The 19,116-nt window shown below is 47.4% G+C and overlaps 1 pseudogene; it reads right to left on the minus strand.

Annotated features, from left to right (window-relative positions):
• Positions 1-11,575: 11,575 nt before the first annotated feature.
• Positions 11,576-16,624, minus strand: LOC133243796 (melanoma antigen preferentially expressed in tumors-like; annotated as a pseudogene).
• Positions 16,625-19,116: the final 2,492 nt, after the last annotated feature.

Genomic DNA, 19,116 nt, shown 5'->3' on the forward strand with positions numbered 1-19,116 from the left:
TTTACAATCACTTTTGGCTTCAAGTGGCCCCTTCTAGTGTTTTTTCCACCTAAAGGCAACCACAGAACAAGGTCATCCCCTCTGATCTCAGGTGTCACTCTCTGTGGTTTCAGTTAACCCTCAGTTGTTCAACGAAAATATTAAATGGAAAACTCCAGAAGTATATAGCTCATAAGTTTTAAATTGCATGTCATTCTGAGGAGTGTGATTGGAATCTCACACCATCCTGCTTCCTCCTGCCCAGAATGTGAATCATCCGTAGTCCAGCACATCTCACCCGTTTGTCACTCAGTTACCACAATGACTGTTGAGATGTCACAGGGCTTGTGACCAAGTCACCCTTATTTTACTCAATAATGGCCCCAAACCATAAGTGGAGTGATGCTTGCCATTTAGATATGCCATAGAGAATCCATTAAGTGCTACCTTTAAGTGAAAAGATCAAAGTTCTCAATTTGATATAAAAAGAAAAAAAATTGTATGCTGAGGTTGCTAATATCTGTGGTGAATGTGAAGCAGAGAAAAGAAATCTGGGTTAGTTTTGCTGTCAAACCTCAAACTGCAAAAGGTATGGCCACAGAGCATAGTGCTTAGTTAGGGTGAAAAAAAAATCACTAAATCAGTACAGTAATATGTTTTACACAGAGACTACATTACAAAATTCTTATAAAAATATATTGCTATAATTGTTCTATGTTATTATTACACCTTCCCTGGTGGCTCAGTTGGTAAAGTGTCTGCCTACAATTTGGGAGACCTGGGTTCGATCCCTGGGTCAGGAAGATCCTCTAGAGAAGGAAATAGTAACCCACTCCAGAATTTTTGCCTGGGAAATCCCATCGACAGAGGAGCGTAGTAAGCTGCGGTCCATGGGGTCGCAAAGAGCTGGACATGACTGAGGGACTTCACTTTCACTTTCCTGTTATTATTAGGCAGTTGCCAATCTCTTACTGTGCTTTTATAAAATAAACTGCATCACAGGTATGTTTGTACAGAAAAATCATTTTGTATATAGGGTTTGATACTATATGAGGCTACAGATATCCACTGGGGGTCTTGGAACTTATTCTCTGCAGATAAGTGGTGATGATTTTATTTCTTTCAAAAGACCAAATTAGTACCTGATTTAATCATTGGCTGAAACATTGAGATAACTATTAACACCCTTAGACATGAGGAAACATCTCAAACTCATTTTAGTGACATGACCATTTTAAACTTCCTTCTCCAGCCCCCACTTTTGCCTTGTCTCCCCATGGTGGCCCCAGTGCTCCTGTTAAACTCTACAGGAGAGCTGGTAGGCACTGTTTTGCTTATAGATGTCCAATCTCACTCAGAAATGCTGACCAACATAAAATGTCCAAAAGAGCCCCCAGTGTCCCTTGGGGATGCCCCTCACTCCCTCCACTCTCTGAGTCCAGAAGGCACCAGACTCTATACATGGATCAAAAATATTAAAAAAAAAAATTCTAGAAAGTTCTAATAGCAAAACTTGAACCTGCCTCATGCTGGCAACTATATATACATACACATACATATATATACATATATATGTATGTATATATACATACATGTATATATATACCTATACATATACATATATACATGTATATATATACCTATACATATATATACATATATGTGTATATATATATAGCATTTACATTGTACTTGAAACTATTTACACAGCATTGACATTGTATTAGGTATTACAAGGAATGTGGAGATGATTTAAAGCATGTGGGAGCATCCCCTTAAGTTACATGCAAAGACTACAGCATTTCATATAAGGGACTTGAGCAGCCATGGATTTTGGTATCTGCGGGTGCAGGGTTCCCGGGCCCAGTCTCCCGAGGGGTACCGAGGAGAGAGGACGGGGCCTTCTCAGGACTTCTGCTGCTCCCCCTGCCTTGGACACTGTCTCAAGTACCATCACCCAACTCCTGACCTGCCTCACTCCACAGTTTCTCTGCCAGGCTTCCCTGACCGTGATATCAGAAATCACAGCCTCCCCCAACTCACATGCCATATTCACCTCCAGAGCTATTGGGTTGCTGTATTTTTGTTTCTAGAACAACATGTGGTGTCTGTCAGTGTTACATGTCTGCTGCATAAATAAACAGTAACTGTTATGAATACAATCATTTATCTGTACCACAGGCTCAACCCACTAATTCCTGGCTCCCCAGGTTCTTACACTTGATCTTAGCAAAAAAGCAGAGAAGAAATTTCTCCAAGCATTTAATGAATTCCAAATCTTAATGAATTAACAGTATCATGCAAGGGAGAAAGTCAGCCAGTATATAGTTGGATGCTGACAGGGGCAGTAGTGGTCATTGAAATAAAAGGTTTGTAGCACAATTTCTCTCCATATAATACATTTGTTGATAGCTTCCATGACATTACCACGTTTCATTGCCATTAAGGGACATTCTGAAGTTTACATTTGACCATTTCTGATCATTTCTGAACAGATCGCATTTCATCAGTAGCATATCATAGTTTGTTTGGTTGTTCGTAAATGATAGCCCTAGCGGCAAAGTTCCCTCCTGCCAGTGCAGGAGAAGTAAGAGATGAGGGTTCCATCCCTGGGTCAGGAAGATCCCCTGGAGGAGGGCATGGCAACCCACTGCAGTATTCCTGCCTGAAGAATCCTATGGACAGAGGAGCCTGGTGGGCTAGAGTCCATAGGGTTGCAGAGAGTCAAACCTGACTGAAGCAACTGAGTGCACACCCATACATATGTCAGTAAATATATATTTTATATTGGCATGAGGAACAATGCTGTGGGGCTTCACTGATGATCCCATATTTAAGACTCCTCACTTCCAGGCCAGGGACATGGCTTCAATCTCTGTCAGAGACCTATGATCCCACATGCCACTGGGTGTGGCAAAAAAAAAAAAAAGAATGCTGTTGTATCTTACAGCTGATGTCATCTTAGATTTATGAAATTTTTTATTTTTTCATAAGCAGAATCCAGCCTACTAAATACATGTCACAAGTCACTAATGGGATGCTAGCTGCATTATATAGGCAAATGGTTTAGACAGGAATTTACAAATTGTCTTCCTTCCTGTTTGCTTTTTCTCCCAACCAGCAAGCTAAGAATGATTTTTTTGTTTGTTCTAGTTTTTTTTTTTAACTTTTAAAAATATGTTTAATATTTTTACATTTTTTTTAAATTTGGGGGGGAAACAAAGTAATATTTTGTGACATGTGAAAATTATATGATATCTAAATTTCAGTGTCACAAATAAAATTTTATTGGAACACAGCTGTGATCACTTGCTGCTGCCAGAGGCTATTTCACACTGCTAATGGCCCTTAATACCCGGTTACTCTCTAGCCCTTTACAGAGAAATTTTGCAAACTCATGGCTGTAGAGAACAAAATGAAGCATTCCAAACCCCATGGCTCATCAGTCCAGTTGACTGAGTGGGGGCAAACACTTCCCACTCTTGAGCCTCAGTGGAGGGTGAAACCGGAGTGTCTATGTCTCCACCTCACAGAGAGATTTCCCTGGAAATACCAGCACCATGTCCTGTGTCCTGTGTCCATGGAAGTCCTACCTGGCTCTCCAAAAGCCTTTTCTCAGTGAGGCTGGATCAGGAGATTCCAAGCCTTTTAAAGCCCATTCTAATCCAATGCATAGTATCCAAACCAGGCTCCACTCAGGTTTCTGAACCACTTTTTCCCCAGAGGATCTTTCAAGTAGAAACCTTTGGACCGAATTGCTAGAGAGAGGAATGAATGTGGGTGGGGTTTCAGGGCCCCGGCCAGGGGCTGTTTTCTCACCACATCAGTGTGGTGAGAGTCCCCACTTGCCTCTCGGGCATCCAGCGGCCCACCACCTCATCTCCAATTTCAATCTGCATCTTTATTTATTTGGGGTTCAATAGCTTAAGGGCAGGGGAAGGTGGTCCACACAGCGATTCCCACAGACCTCGGGCTGATGTCAGGAACCTAAAAAGGCAGGGGTCCTCTTTCAATGCCAGAAAATTCTCCAGCTGCAAACAGCAAACCCCTGTCCTCTTCTGGGAGCAAGAGTAGTGGGTTGGGGAGGGGAGGTGGGCAGGGTGAGGAGGGCAGGAAGCAAGCTTACTCCCAAATGATCTGCACTTGAAGACTCAGCACCCGCTGGATTTCAGGGGTCCTCACTGTGGATCTTCATGCTGAACCCCAGGAGCTTTTTCTAGGCAGGGGCTCATGCTTTCTTAAACCACGTCAGGGCTGTCAGTTCACACCCTGGTCCGCATCCTTCTCCCTTCCTCCCTCGAGCCCCCTCTTCTCTCTCCTTCCCCTTTGCGCCACCTAGGTTATATCTCAAGCTTTCCCTTCCACTGCCTTTACAGCCCTCTGCACACAGATTCTTAGGGGGAGGGAAGGTTTCAGGGAAGAAATATGTGTATTTCCATTCCTTATAAGGTAACAGAGTCACTGAATTAGAACAAAAATGAAGTTCACTGATGAACGTGATCTCAAGTGTTGTAACCAGATATATACGTTATCAAAAATACCATTCTTATCAAATCAACATGTGTTCACCTTAAATGTATGCAATATATGTCCATTACATATCAATGAAGCAGGGTAAAAAACAAAACTGACCATTAGAAAGAGCTCGTTTTATACTCTTTTAAGACGGTTGATGGTGAGTGCTGTGCCTAGTTGCTCAGTTGTGTCTGGCAACCCCATAGACTGTAGCCAGCCAGGCTCCTCTATCCATGGACTTCTCCAGGCAAAAATGCTGGAGTGGGTTGCCACGTCCTTCTGCAATGTTGGTGAGTATCAAAACCCAAGGCTAGGGACTTCCCTTGTGGTCCAGTGGTTGAGAATCTGCCTTCAAATGCAGGGAATGTGGGTTTAATACGTGGTGGTTAAGATCCCACGTGCCAGAGGGCAGTAGAAAGGACGAAGGATCCTGCAGGCCATGACTAACACTCGAGACAGCCAAATAAATGAATAAAAATGTATATTTTTAAAATTCTATGCTCTTTACATTCTTCTGGATATATTTGAAAGCATGATATTAACAGTTTTATTTATTTATGGACACACCATTAGACTTCCTGCAGGATCTTAGTTTCCTGACCGGGGACTGAACCCAGGTCACCAGAGTGAAAACATTGAGCACTAAACGCTGGTTTGCCAGGGAATTCCTAGTTCAATTTACTTAAAGGGTTTATTATTACTGTATGCCAAAAGGTACATCCTTTGCTGTGTTTACACTTACAATAAAAACATTTTGGATGTCAATTTTAAAATGTTTGCAAAAACTTAGGGGAAAGGAAGGAAAATGTTGACTATGTATTTATGCTTCTAGGCTTCCCTGATGGCTAAGACAGTAAAAAGTCTGCCTGCAGTAGAGGAGACCGGGGTTTGATCCCTGGTTCAGGAAGATCTCCTGGAGAAGGGAATGGCCATCCACTTCAGTATGCTTGCCTCAAGAATTCCATGGACAGAGAAGCCTGGGAACCTACTATCCATGGGTTTGCAAAGAGTCAAACACAACTGGATGACTAACATTTTCACTTTTATATGCTTCTAAAAATTGCTCAAATCTCAGAATCACCTGGGACATTATTAAACACAGAGATTCCAGGGCTACATATTGCACCTAAGAAACTAAAATTGCCCGAGGAGAGGGCCTGGGATTCTGAAAGTTCAATGTTTGCCTCACTTGATTCTGAAGTGAAGTGAGTCCCAGGTTGTAAAATTACCCAATACTTTGGGAAAGATTGATCTCTGGTGGTTCAGCAGTTAAGAATCCACCTGTTAATGCAGGAGACCTGGGTTCAATCAATGGGTCAGAAAGATCTCCTGGAGGAAGAAATGGCAACCCACTCCAGTATTCTTGCCTGGGAAATACCATGGACAGAGGAGCCTGGCAGGCTACAGTCTATGGGGTCACAAAAGACTCAGACACAACTTAGCAACTAAACCACAACAGTGAAAGTGAAAGTCCCTCAGTCGTGTCCAACCCTTCGTGACCCCACGGACTATATACAGTCCATGGAATCCTTCAGGCTAGAATACTGGAGTGGGTAGCCTTTCCCATCTCCAGGGGATCTTCCCAACCCAGGGCTCAAACCCAGGTCTCCCACATTGCAGGCAGATTCTTTACCAGCTGAGGCACAAGGGGAGCCCAAACAACAATAAAAACATGCTTAAAATATCCAAGAATCTACTCCTTCAGGAGACCCTGAGGGTTGAGGGTCAGGAATTCATTTTTTTCTTCATGTGACACACTGAGCACCTGCCTTGGGAGGAGTGAGTTATTAGTAATTCAATAAACCAATCAGATGTTGTAGCTTGAGCTGGGAGCTTCATCCTCCCCACCACCCTTCAGAGATTCTAGGACCTCCACACCCTCTCTTGGGGCTTCTGGATGTCCTTCATATTGAAGGAAGTTAGGGTATAAGCAAAACTCAGAGATCTGGATCCAAACTTCTCAGTTTGGGCCACACTTGCAAATCTCCTGGGCTGTGCTTCTTAAGCCTCAGGGAATCTAAGGAATTGCCTATGTGTCTTGTGCAAAAACACATTCTCGTCCAACAGTTGTGGGTGGGGCCTGAGAGTCTGAGTTTCTCACAAGCTCCAGGTGTTGCCCAGGCTGCTTAAGGTGTCCACATTAAACAGCGAGCCCCAGAGAGCTTTTGCAAAGTACTGATGCTCTGGTTGCTTCTGCCGATCTTACTCCACACCCACAGAATCAGTATCTCCAGGAATGGGACCAGGGAGTCAACGTTATTAAAGGTCTCAGATATTTCTAAGGAGCAGCTAGGGTGCAATGTGTAGCTACACCACAATGTGTAGCCAGGCAAATCACCCTACCATCAACCCTATTTTGGGCTTCATTGTGTCCTACAAAATCCATATGTTGAGGGGACTTTCCCAATGATCCAATGGCTAAAACTCTCCACTCCCAGTGCAGGGGGCTGGGCTTCGGTCCCTGATCAGGGAACCCGACCCACATGCTGCCAGGAGGTCCAAAGACCCCACAGGCAGCAACTAACATCTGGTGCCATCAAATAAATTAATTCATTTAAAAATTATCTGTAGAAGTCCTAACCCCCAACACTTTGGAATGTAACCATATTTGTAGATTATATCTTTAACAAGGTGATTAAGTTAAAATGAAGTCACTAGGGTAGGCCCTAGTCCAATCTGATGGTTCTCTATATAAAAAGAGAGAAGGGAATTCCCTGCAAGGCCAGTGGTTAGGGCTCAGAACTTTCACTGCCAAGGGCCTAAGTTCAATCCATGATCTGGAAAGTAAGACCCAGAAGTGAAGCAGCACAGCCAGGAAAAAAAAAAAAAAAGGAAATTAGGACACACACGACATCAAGGATGCCTGGACAAAAAGGGACAGGAGGACACAAGAATGGAGCTGTCCGTGCATCAAGGAAAGAGATCTCTGGAGACACCTCACTGTCAACACCTTGATCCTGGACTTCTAGCCTCCAGAACTGGGAGAAAACAATTTCCTATTGTTTAGGTTTCTTATATTTCTTGTGGGCACCTTAGTACATTAATGCATTCTTTAGATCAGGAGTCCCTAGAGAGGGCTCACCTCAAGGACAGGTAGGGGATATGCAGGTGATGACTCAGCTCCCAGGTAACTCCTAAACATCAACAAATGCCCACCCACCCAGATTTTCCAGGACTCAGTCTGTTCCTGTGGACCCCTTCTTGCAGACCACTGCTGCTAAAAGTCCCCACCCAACTCTCATTCTGGCCCCAACTTTCTTTATTTCTCTCCTAGATTGTGAGGGACAGAACCTTGAGAACAGAGCGAGGCCTGTGCTCAAACCACCCTGCATGTGAAGGGGAGTATGTGTTTTATGTGAAAAAAAAAAAAAAAAGGAAGAAAGCCCATAGCTGTCTAGCAGAAGCTTATCACCGGATATACAGTTAAGCCTTCACATGTTAGGTTAGGAAGAAGCAGAGGACATGATTTCAACCTCTTCTTCAGGGAAGGTTTCCAGGAAAGAGGATAACATGCTTTCTGTAGATGGGTTGAGAACAGTTGAATTTATTGGAAGGCCTTTGGGTCTGTAGCCAGGAAAGGAATATCAGTGGGGAGGGAGTATGTCATCCTTCAGTTCTCTCTACCTCCAGAAGTTTCTATGATATAGGCCATGGTCACAGGGCTCCCAGAGTTCAGGGAGGGAGAGATGTTTGGTGACTTCATCCAAACCTGACCCACAGAAGGCTGCCTCTCAGCAGCCAATGTCAGACTTCTGGGCCATCTGCCAGGCTCAAGAAATGACCTACTGGGAACTCTCTGGTAGTCCTGGAGTGGTTAGGACTCAGCACTTTCTCTGCTGAGGGCATGGATTCTATCCATAGTTGGGGAACTAAGATTCTGCAAGCTGCATTGGCTGGCCAACAAAAGAAACAAACAAAAAAAAGAAAGACAGATATGACCTTTCCCACCTTTCCTTCCATGGACACCCCAAAGACCGAGTCCAGTCCAGGTCCATTGCTGTGGTCAAGGAGGAAGCACCCTTGGGCTTGTGGCCATGGAGTGACATGCGGTCAGCCTGAGTGTCGACCAACAGGGGTGGGCACCTCACACCAACTGAGAACCTGGTACTCAGGAGGAGGTCAGGCCCTCGGGACACAGGCTGGTGCCTGCTGACCTACAGATCAGGACTGTGTGAAGTGGACTCTACAAGGTGGCCAGAAAGCACACCTTTCAAGAGAGCACTAATCCAGGTGGCCAGCCTCTACCCACTTCCTCCATCTCTAGGGGAGAACTTGGCGCTTCCATCGTTCTCACAAACATTTTCCTCTTCTACTATCCTTGGAGGAGAAGGCAATGGCACCCCACTCCAGTACTCTTGCCTGGAAAATCCCACAGACGGTGGAGCCTTGTAGGCTGCAGTCCATGGGGGTCGCTAAGAGTCGGACACAACTGAGCGACTGCACTTTCACTTTTCACTTTCATGCATTGGAGAAGGAAATGGCAACCCACTCCAGTGTTCTTGCCTGGAGAATCCCAGGGACCGGGGAGCCTGGTGGGCTGCCATCTATGGGGTCGCACAGAGTCGGACACGACTGAAGCGACTTAGCAGCAGTAGCAGCAGCAACTCTCCCTGGAACAGCTTTATCTCAAGATTGTTGTTGTTCATTTGCCCAGTTGTATCTGCAACCCCATGGACCGCAGCATGCCAGATCTCCCTGTCCCTCACCATTTCCTGAAGTTTGCCCAAGTTTGTGTCCATTGCATTGGTGATGCCATCCAGCCATCTCATTCTCTTTGCCCTCTTCTCCTTCTGCTCTCAATCTTGCCCAGCATCAGGGACTTTTCCAGTGAGTCAGCTGCTCACATCACATGACCAATAGAGTGGACCTACAGCTTCAGCATCAATCCTTCTAACAAGTATTCAGGGTTGATCTCCCTTAAGATTGACTGGTTTGATCTCCTTGCTGTCCAAGGGACTTTCAGGAGTCTTCACCAGCACCACAACTTGAAGGCAACTATTCTTTGGTGCTCTGCCTTCTTTGTGGTCCAGCTCTCACAACTGTACATGACCACTTGGAAGACCATAGCCTTGACTATATAGACCTTTGTCAGCAGAGTAATGTCTCTGCTTTTCAACACACTGTCTAGGTTTGTCATAGCATTCCTGCCAAGAAGCAACCGTCTTTTGATTTCATGGTTGCAATCACCATTGCAGTGATTGCACATCCCAAGAAGAGGAAATCTGTCAGGACTTCCACCCTTTCCCCTTCTATTTGCCATGGAGTAATGGGGCCAGATGCCACAATCTTAATGTTTTTAATACTTAGTTTTAAGCTGGCTCTTTCAGTCTCCTCCTTCATTCTCACCTAATCAGTGCAGAGCTTCTGGCTTCTTGCTGCTTCTGCTCTCAGTTCTAATTCCCTGAGTAAGAAATCATAAAAGGATGGTTTTGCAGCTTAAATCAAGGGTGGGACAGAGAGGGGCCAAAACATAAGGGACCATGACACATTGAAAAACTCAATCAAGGACGATTTGCACCACCTGCTTACTCACAGGATTAAAGGTGAAGTGAAAGTGTTAGTCCTGTCTGATTCTTTGTGACTCCATGTACTGTAACCTGACAGTCTCCTCTATGGAATTCTCCAGGAAAGAATACTGGAGTGGGTAGCCAATAACTTCTCCAGGGGATCTTCCCCATTCAGGGACTAAGCTTGAGTCTCCTGCATTGCAGGTGGATTCCTTACCATCTGAGCCACCAGGAAAGCTCAAATCAAGATGATGCTAATTTCCAGGACATTCCTAGATCAAAATTTTGGTGGTCCATGCCGGTCCCAGCTCCTTTGGTCACAAAAAGTGGTATAGTTGGAGTCCTCCACTCTGAAGGGGTGCTATGATTTTGTTTAGTTGCTAAATCTTCTCTGACTCTTAGAGGACTTGGTCTCAGCAAAGGGCTTTGATGGGCAAAGAGAATTAGTTAAAAGCCATAGGGCAGCCAGGTTGGCAGAGAACCAGGATTTGGAGGAAATTTGATCTTTACCATGCGGCTTAAGGTAAAACTTAAGGATTAAGGTTTTATAAAAAAAAAAAAAAGTTACAGATGAATCACCCAAGGAGAAAAATGCCAAGTTACCCTCAACACTGAAATACTGAACTCGGAAGTGACATTTTTTGATGATTGGGAATGGATTTCCATCAGCCTTTGAATAAATAATTGTGTGTGAAAGTTTTTATTAATGTAAAAACAAAATAAAACTTGTGGGGATATTAGTGGCATAAAAGCACACTTAAACTATGGATTCAGGGATGTTGGGTTGTCTCTTAGAAACTGGAGGCTTCCCTGGCTACTCAGATGGTAAAGAATCTGCCTGCAATGCAGGAGACCTAAGTTCAGTCCTTGGGTTGAAGATCTCCTGGAAAAGAGAACGACTACTCACTGCAGTATTCTCACCTGTAGGATTCCATGGGCACAGAAGCCTGGCAGGCTACAGTCCACGGGGTCCCAAAGAGTCAGATACAGCTGAGCAGTGGGAAAGTAGGCATGGGCTGGAGGGTCCCAGAGGATTCAGATGGTCTGCGGGCGAATATTCCCCAGGACTCCAGGCCTGATTTTGCACAGTGAATCCATCTTGGCACTGCCCAGGGTCCAAGATGGAGGCTTTGCATCTGCTGAATCCACTGGGGAAAATGCTCCATTCCATGGTCTGGGTGGGGTTAGCAGCGAGGGTCCCTTGGACGAAGGTTCCCTCCAGCGGTGCTCACTCCTGGACACGTAGTTCATCATATACAAAGGATGCCCCTTGTATATGATGACAGATGGAATGGCCTCAGAACTAAGTGAGGAGGTGGATGCCCTGGAAATGAGAATCACAGGGAGTGGGTAAATGGTGCCCTGAACTCCTGTAGCCAATCCTTGCCTATCAGAGAGCATCTATAGGCCCCACTCACACTCAGGCCCTTTTATTTAACCACTAACAGGAGAGTCATTTTTTTTAAAGGGGAGAATCATTGTCACAGATCACAGAGGACACCAAATGATTGACACTGAAGTTCCCTTTGTTTCTTTGGAACAATCCAATACAGGGGTAATGACATCATCAACCTCCCAAGCCCAAAACCCCGCCTCCAGAGTTCAGATTCACATTTCCAACTTGGTCGGAGCACATCTCTCCAAAGAATACCACCAACCCCTCCGTCCCCGCCCACTCTATATCACCTTTCCTTTTCCCGCATGCACTGAACAATTGTCTGAAACTGTCATTTGTGTTCCTTCTAGATGCACTGAGGCCTGGGTGGCAGTGTCCCAGTGCCGGGGACAAAGCCTGCAACTCGTGAGCTGGGCTAGGCAGGCATGTAGTAGGGGCAACAGGATAGGCTCAGTGTCTTAGAAGATCTGGTCACCACAGTGTGGACAGGGGTTGGTGCTGAACCAGACCATGCTAGGCTGCCCAGACTCACACAGCAGCTGCTTGAGCCAGGTGTGCAGCTAAGCCAGGAGGCCAAGGTGCAGGGTGCTGCACACATCCTCATAGCTCTCCAGGGCTGCAGGGTACAGCACGTGGCTCAGCTTGCTCAGCCCCATGGTGTGGTGCAGTAGGCTCTCCAGCACGGCCATGGAGATGGGGTTGCCGCAGAAGCTGAAGGTGGTGAACTAGGAGCAGCAGCTCAGGGAGGGCAGGAGGGCACTGAACTGGGTGTCCATGATGCTGCACTCGTCCAGGTCCAGGTCCTGAAGGGTGGCTGAGGTCCTCTCGATCAGGACCTGCAGGGGCTCCAAGCTGAGGCTGGTCAGATTGACCCCTCCAAAGCCCAGGTCCTTCAGCAGGCTGACACTTGGGCACTATGACAGGTATGTCAGGTCTCACTCTGGTATCAGGCAGTTGGTGATTATCGACAGGGTCTCCAGAGGGATCTTCAGGAACCTGGGGAGAAACAGGGCAGTCAGTCCCAGGGGCAGAGGTGGCAGGTGGCGGGAGGTGGTGAGGAGAGGTCTGTTTTACTGGAACACAGGGTATCGCTGGCCTCTCACCTTCTTGACAGGAAGGTAGGGGGTCTTCCGGCCACAAGGTTATGCTTATATGGGTATGACCTCCCCCTGCACAAAATGATAAACTATCTTCAATGTAGGAAACAAACAGTAAACAAATGTTATTTGCCTATTTCAGCTTACTAGTATTTGGTTAGCAGGAATTAAGATGTTTTTACAGGACACGGCTCGTTGAATTCAATGGTAGGATGGATGCAGTGGACACGGCTGGTGGGTCCCAGCAGTTACAGACGATCCTTGGGTGAATATTCCCCAGATATTCAGGGGCCACAAACCGTCCATCACCACCTACAATTCTTTCTTTCTTCTTCTTTTTCTTTCTTTCTTTCTTCTGTTTTCTCAGTGAACATATTTATTCATAATGTTTGGAGTTTGCAGCTGCCAAAAAGGGAATCAATGCAACTCATTCATACAGACAGACTAGGCTGCATCATCTCAGCTTTTGTCACTGTGTTCAAGGCAGAGCGACAACCTGATACTGAGGATTTCCTACGTATTCAGAAGTCGGAAAGGAAAATAATGCTTGTCATTTGGACTGGAAGAGAATGGAGCCACTTCAACAATGATGCTCGTGGGACCTTTTCTCTTCTCTGGACTGCTTAGGAGCTGAAGTTTCCCCTCCTGATCCCTCCTTGTCATCTCCAGAATCACCCACTTCCCACAGCTCACCTGGAGCCTAAAACAGCTCAGGACAGAAGCGGCAGGTGGGAGGGAGAGACAGAGCTTCAGACTGCAAAACTCACACCTGATGGACCAATGTCCTCCTCGCTTAGTTATCTGTCATCACCTCAGCTAAGACATCACTCTCTCAGAAAGAATTCCCAAAGGCATCACACCTGACCCCCACTATGGGGACTCCCAGCAGGAAGTCCCCTTTCACAGCATCTAACCTAGGCCACGCCTCTGACCCTGACCAGGGAGGTGACCTGACAAGATGCCCAGGGACAGAGCGGCAGCACCGTGAGGACTTCCGAGTGGCCGGGCCCCCCTGGCAATGTCCCCAGGGGGCACAGAGTAGAAGCCCCGATGGTAACAAAATGAGAGAGGCCCATTCCGGTCTGCAGGGCTGGCACCACGCCTTACCTGAGCACCTGGTGCAGGCGGCCATTGAGGAAGGAGATGGAGTCCAGGTAGAGCTCCTGCAGGTGGGGCAGGTTCAGGAACTGGGCAGTGAGCTGGGCAACACAGTGCTCCTCCTGGATAGGGGCAGTGTGCGGCAACACGTGGATGTGCGAAAGCAGCAGCCGGCGCAGGTTGCCCATCCGGCCCAGGTGCGGCAGGAACCTGCCCAGCATGGCCAGCTTCCAGGTGCAGTTCACCTCCAGGTCCTGGATGGAGTCCAGCTGCACCAACTTCAGGATCCCCCTGATGCTCTGCATGGGCCTGGTGAAGATCCTCAGCTTCTGGTAGCCCAGGTGCAGCAGGCTCCTCCTCTGTTTGGCCTTCTTCAGCAGATGGCAGAGGGTCTGGTCCAGGGTATCCTCCTTGAGGCACAGGTCGACCAGCACCTACACAGGGGCCCGCGCAAGCTTCAGCCCCGCCTGCACTTCTGCCCTGCACCTGTTCTGCATGGGCTGGGCTGGCTCGGGCTCCAGCAGTGAGCAAACGCTGGCCATGATGCTGGACCACATGGTCCAGAAGTCCTAGTGGGAGTTCCGGTGCAAGTCCAGCGCCTGAAGCTTCCACCACCTGCAGGGCCACAGGGGACATGCTGAGTTGTGCAGAGGCCAATGGGCACCAGGACCCTGAGAGGGCTCTGCATTCCACACACCACAGCTCTTCCGGCTTCAGGAGCCCCTTTGTTCCCCACTTTAAGGGACACTGGAGGGGGCACATGCCTTTTGTCCCCTCTGCCCCTCAACTAGTCCTATACACCCGAACGCCTGTTCCCAGGTGACCCCTCATCCTCCTGCCCTGGCTGCATCTTGCTCACACCCCCAGGCCCCACCAGTCTGCCAGGTCGACCTTACCTGGGGCGGACCTCCTGAGCAAGCAGGACATCCAGGCTGTCGAGTGCAGCCTGGAAGGTCTCCAGATGAGGCTGATGGTCCTTCATCAAGGTCTCCAGTGGGAGGCAGGGGAAGGGCCAGACCCATGCCATCGAATTCAGGGCCTGGGTGTGCCTCCTGGCAAAGGCCACCATAAACAGCAGCAGGAAGAGCTCTATGGGCAGCTCCTCCAGGGCCACGATGGCCAAGGCCTCCTTCTGCAGCAGGCTCTGGTCCACCAGCTCTAGCAGTTCGGTTGGGGCCTGGATGCCCATCCTGAAGAACCTACTCTGGAATGAGTCCTGGGGGGATGTCAGAGAGCAAGGGAAGGGGGTGGTTCTTCTCTGGCCAAGAATCCTGGGAGACCCTGCTGTCCCTCCACCCTAGGGGAACCCAAGGCAGGGTCAGAGATATCCTCTGGCCACAAAGTCACAGCTTTGGCCCCACTGGTACAAGGACAAACATCTCTCCAGGAAGCAACAAAGTGACAAGGTGACGTCTTGCCCCATCCCATATCTACTGGCTGCTGCATTTAATCCCAGCCCTGCTGGCCCGTAGATATCTAGGAGTCTGACAGCTGACCCCACTCTCTTCAGAGAAAGCTTCTGATTGTTACTCAAGGGCTGCAAACCGGAATAAGGAATTTAGCCCAACATAACCTGTCTCTAAACTCCAACCAATAACTCATATAATGGGTGCTGTTATGTCACTTAATAAAAAGATGTACCTCTCACTGTGTGTCTCTTCTACAAATGTTCTTACCATTTGGTTCAATGGAGCAAAGAGCTCACATTCAGAGCAAATCCACCACTATTTTGGCAAAACTAATACAATTATGTAAAGTTTAAAAATAAAATAAAATTAAAAAAATAAACTATTCTACAGATTTCTTTTTGTATTCCATGGAATTAAAAAACAATTTTTAGCTTTTAAAACAAAAAGAAACCCCCAAAACCCTTTAAGCTAGTAAAATCACAAAACTATAAAATGATATGAACTATAATCACTGGTAACAAACTAAAATGTAAAATGTCACCCAAAAATTCCTCTTAATTAGATGCCTTTCATTAAATCAATTCCAGGAACTTCCCTGGCAGTTCAGTGAGGAGGACTCTGTGCATTCACTGCAGGGGCACGAGGTATATCCCCATCAGGGAACTATGATCCCAGATGCTGTTCAGTGTGACCCCATCCCCTCACTCTCACCCCACCCTACCCATCCCCACTCTGTGCCCCCCACCCCTGACAAATTCTATTTGATTAAGAAATATTGTAGCAGTCTGTACAAGTGGTGAAAATCAGAGAAGAAACCAAACTGTCTGGGATAAAGGTAAAACTTCATGTAGAAGCAAAGCATGCAATTGCCAACTTGATGGAAAGGCAAGAAACTTCTCGACAGGATCGTGGCCTGTGTGGCCTGTGCCATGAAGACCCCAGCAGGTACGGCTGTCAGAGCCCGAGGCTCCAGCATGGAGCAGTGTGCTCAGGCCTGAGTCCCTCTTCTCCTTCCAGGACACACTTTTCAGATCCTGGCTGAAATTTCCATTTCTGGCTAAAGTGCTATCTTATTACTAGATCTCCATCCATCTGAAGCTGAGTGGGTTTTTTTTACTTTCTCACTACATACAACTGATGGATGCACCAGAGCAGTAGCCAGCACAGGTTGCCCATCCGGCCCAGGTGCAGCATAAATCTGCCCAGCGTGGCCAGTTTCCAGGTGCAGTTCACCTCCAGGTCCTGGACGGAGTCCAGCTGCACCAACTTCAGGATCCCCCTGATGCTCTGCATGGGCCTGGCGAAGATCCTCAGCTTCTGGCAGCACAGGTGCAGAGGCTCCTCCTCTGTTTGGCCTTCTTCAGCAGGTAGCAGAGGGTCTGGTCCAGGGTATCCTCCTTGAGGCACAGGTCGACCAGCACCTACACAGGGGCCCGCGCAAGCTTCAGCCCCGCCTGCGCCTCTGCCCTGCACCTCTTCTGCATGGGCTGGGCTGGCTCGGGCTCCAGCAGCGAGCAAACACCGGCCGTGATGCCAGACCACATGGTCCAGAAGTCCTGGTGGGAGTTCTGGTGCAAGTCCAGCACCTGAAGCTTCCACCGCCCGCAGGGCTGCGGGGGACATGCTGAGCTGTGCAGAGGCCTACGGGCACCAGGACCCCGCGAGGGCTCTGCACTCCACACACCACAGCTCCTCCGGCTTCAGGAGCCCCCTTGTTCCCCACTTTAAGGGACACTGGAGGGGGCACATGCCTTTTGTCCCCTCTGCCCCTCCACCAGTCCTGTATACCCGAACGCCTGTTCCCAGGTGACCCCTCATCCTCCTGCCCTGGCTGCATCTTGCTCACACCCCCAGGCCCCACCAGTCTGCCAGGTCGACCTCACCTGGGGTGGACCTCCTGAGCAAGCAGGACATCCAGGCCGTCTAGTGCAGCACTGAAAGAGTCACACACACACACTGAAAGAGAGAAACACACACACAGCAACACAAACAGACAGAGTGAGACACACACACACACATAGAGAGAGACACACACTGATAGACACACAAACTGTGAGAGAGATACACACACGTGCACTGAGAGAGATGCACACAAGGAGAGAGGGACCCTTACACTCTGATAGACACACACACATACTCAGACACACACAGACACACACTGAGAGAAACACACACACACACTGAGACAGACATACATACTGAGAGAGACCATACACACACACAGACGCACAAACAGTGGGAGAGAGACACACACATACCATGAGAGACACACACACACAGACACACACAATGAGAGAGAGGAACACACAATGAGACAGCCAGGCTAGCAGCCTGAGAGACCCACGCACACTGAGACACACACACACTGAATTGGATGGAAACACAGATAGTGACACAGTCTGAGAGAGAGACCCACACACTGAGAAAGACACACAGATACACACATACAGAGAGAAACACAACACACACTGAGAGACACACACACACACTGATATACACAAACACACAATGTGAGAGAGACATGCACACTGAGAGAAACACACTGAGAGAGAGGAACACACAGTGAGAGATACACAATGACACAAACTGAGAGAGATTCACACACTGAGAGTGAGACACACACACTGAGAGAGTCACACACACACAGAGTTCCAGAAACAATGAAAAATACACATACAGAGAGTGAAACAGACACACTGAGAGACATAAACACACACTAAATGGGATGGAAACACTGAGAGAGTGACACATACCCTGAGAGAGAGACCCACACAGGGAGAGAGAGACACACACTGAAAGAAACAAGCACCCACACTGAGAGATAAACATACCCACTGAGGGAAACACACACAATGAGACACACACACACATTGAGAAAAACACACAGAGAGAAAACACACACAGACTGAGAGAGAGGCACACACACACTGAGAGTGAGACACAAACACTGAGACACACACACAGAGAGAGACACACATTCTGAGATACAGACACACACACTGAGAAAGAGATACATAGAGACACACACACTGAGAGAAAGACACACACACATGAAGAGAGAGAAACACACATTGAGAGAGAGGCACACACATGAGAAACACACACTGATAGAGAGACACACACACTGGAAGTGAGACAAACACACACTGAGAAAGAGACAAACACACACTGAGAAAGAGACACACAACTGAGAAAGACACGTACAAACTCAGAGAGAGAAACACACACACTGAGAGAAATTCACACTCTGAGAGACACCAGCACTCTGACAGTGATGCACACACCATAACAGAGACACACACACTGAGAGGCACACACACACACTGAGATACACAAACACATAATGTGAGAGAGACACCCACACTGAGAGACATACAATGTGACAGAGACACTCACACTGAGAGACACACACTGAGAGAGAGGAACACACACTGAGAGATAAAGACACACACTGAGAGACACACACACAATGAGAGACACACACACTAAGAGAGACAACACACACACAATGAGAGAGACACTAAAAGCATTGAGAAAGACACACACAGACATACTGAGAAATGCAAACAAACATACTGAGAGAGAGAAACACACACGGAGAGAGACACACACACACTGAGAGACACACACACCCACACACAGAGACACACATTGAGAAACACTGAGAGAGAAACATACAGACACACTGAGAGAGAAACATACACACCGAGAGAGAGACACACACACACTCTGAGAGACACACACATATATAGGGAGATACACACACACACTGAGAACACACACACACTGTGAGAGAGACACACACACGAGAGAAACACACTGAGCAAGACACACAGTGAGAGAAATTCACACAATGACAGTGACACACATACTGACAGACACACACATTGAGAGACAGACACTCACACACTGAGAGAGAGAGAAGACCCACACACATTCAGAGAGAGACACACACACACACTGAAAGAGAGTCCCACAAAATTAAATAGAGTAACACACACACTGAGTCACACACACTGAGTGAGATGTACACACACACTGAGAGAGACACACAAAAACATTGAGAAATACACACACTCTCAGAGAGACACACATGCACATCCTGAGTGAGAGAA

Source organism: Bos javanicus, chromosome Y (assembly GCF_032452875.1).
Source record: "Bos javanicus breed banteng chromosome Y, ARS-OSU_banteng_1.0, whole genome shotgun sequence".
NCBI lineage: Eukaryota > Metazoa > Chordata > Mammalia > Artiodactyla > Bovidae > Bos > Bos javanicus.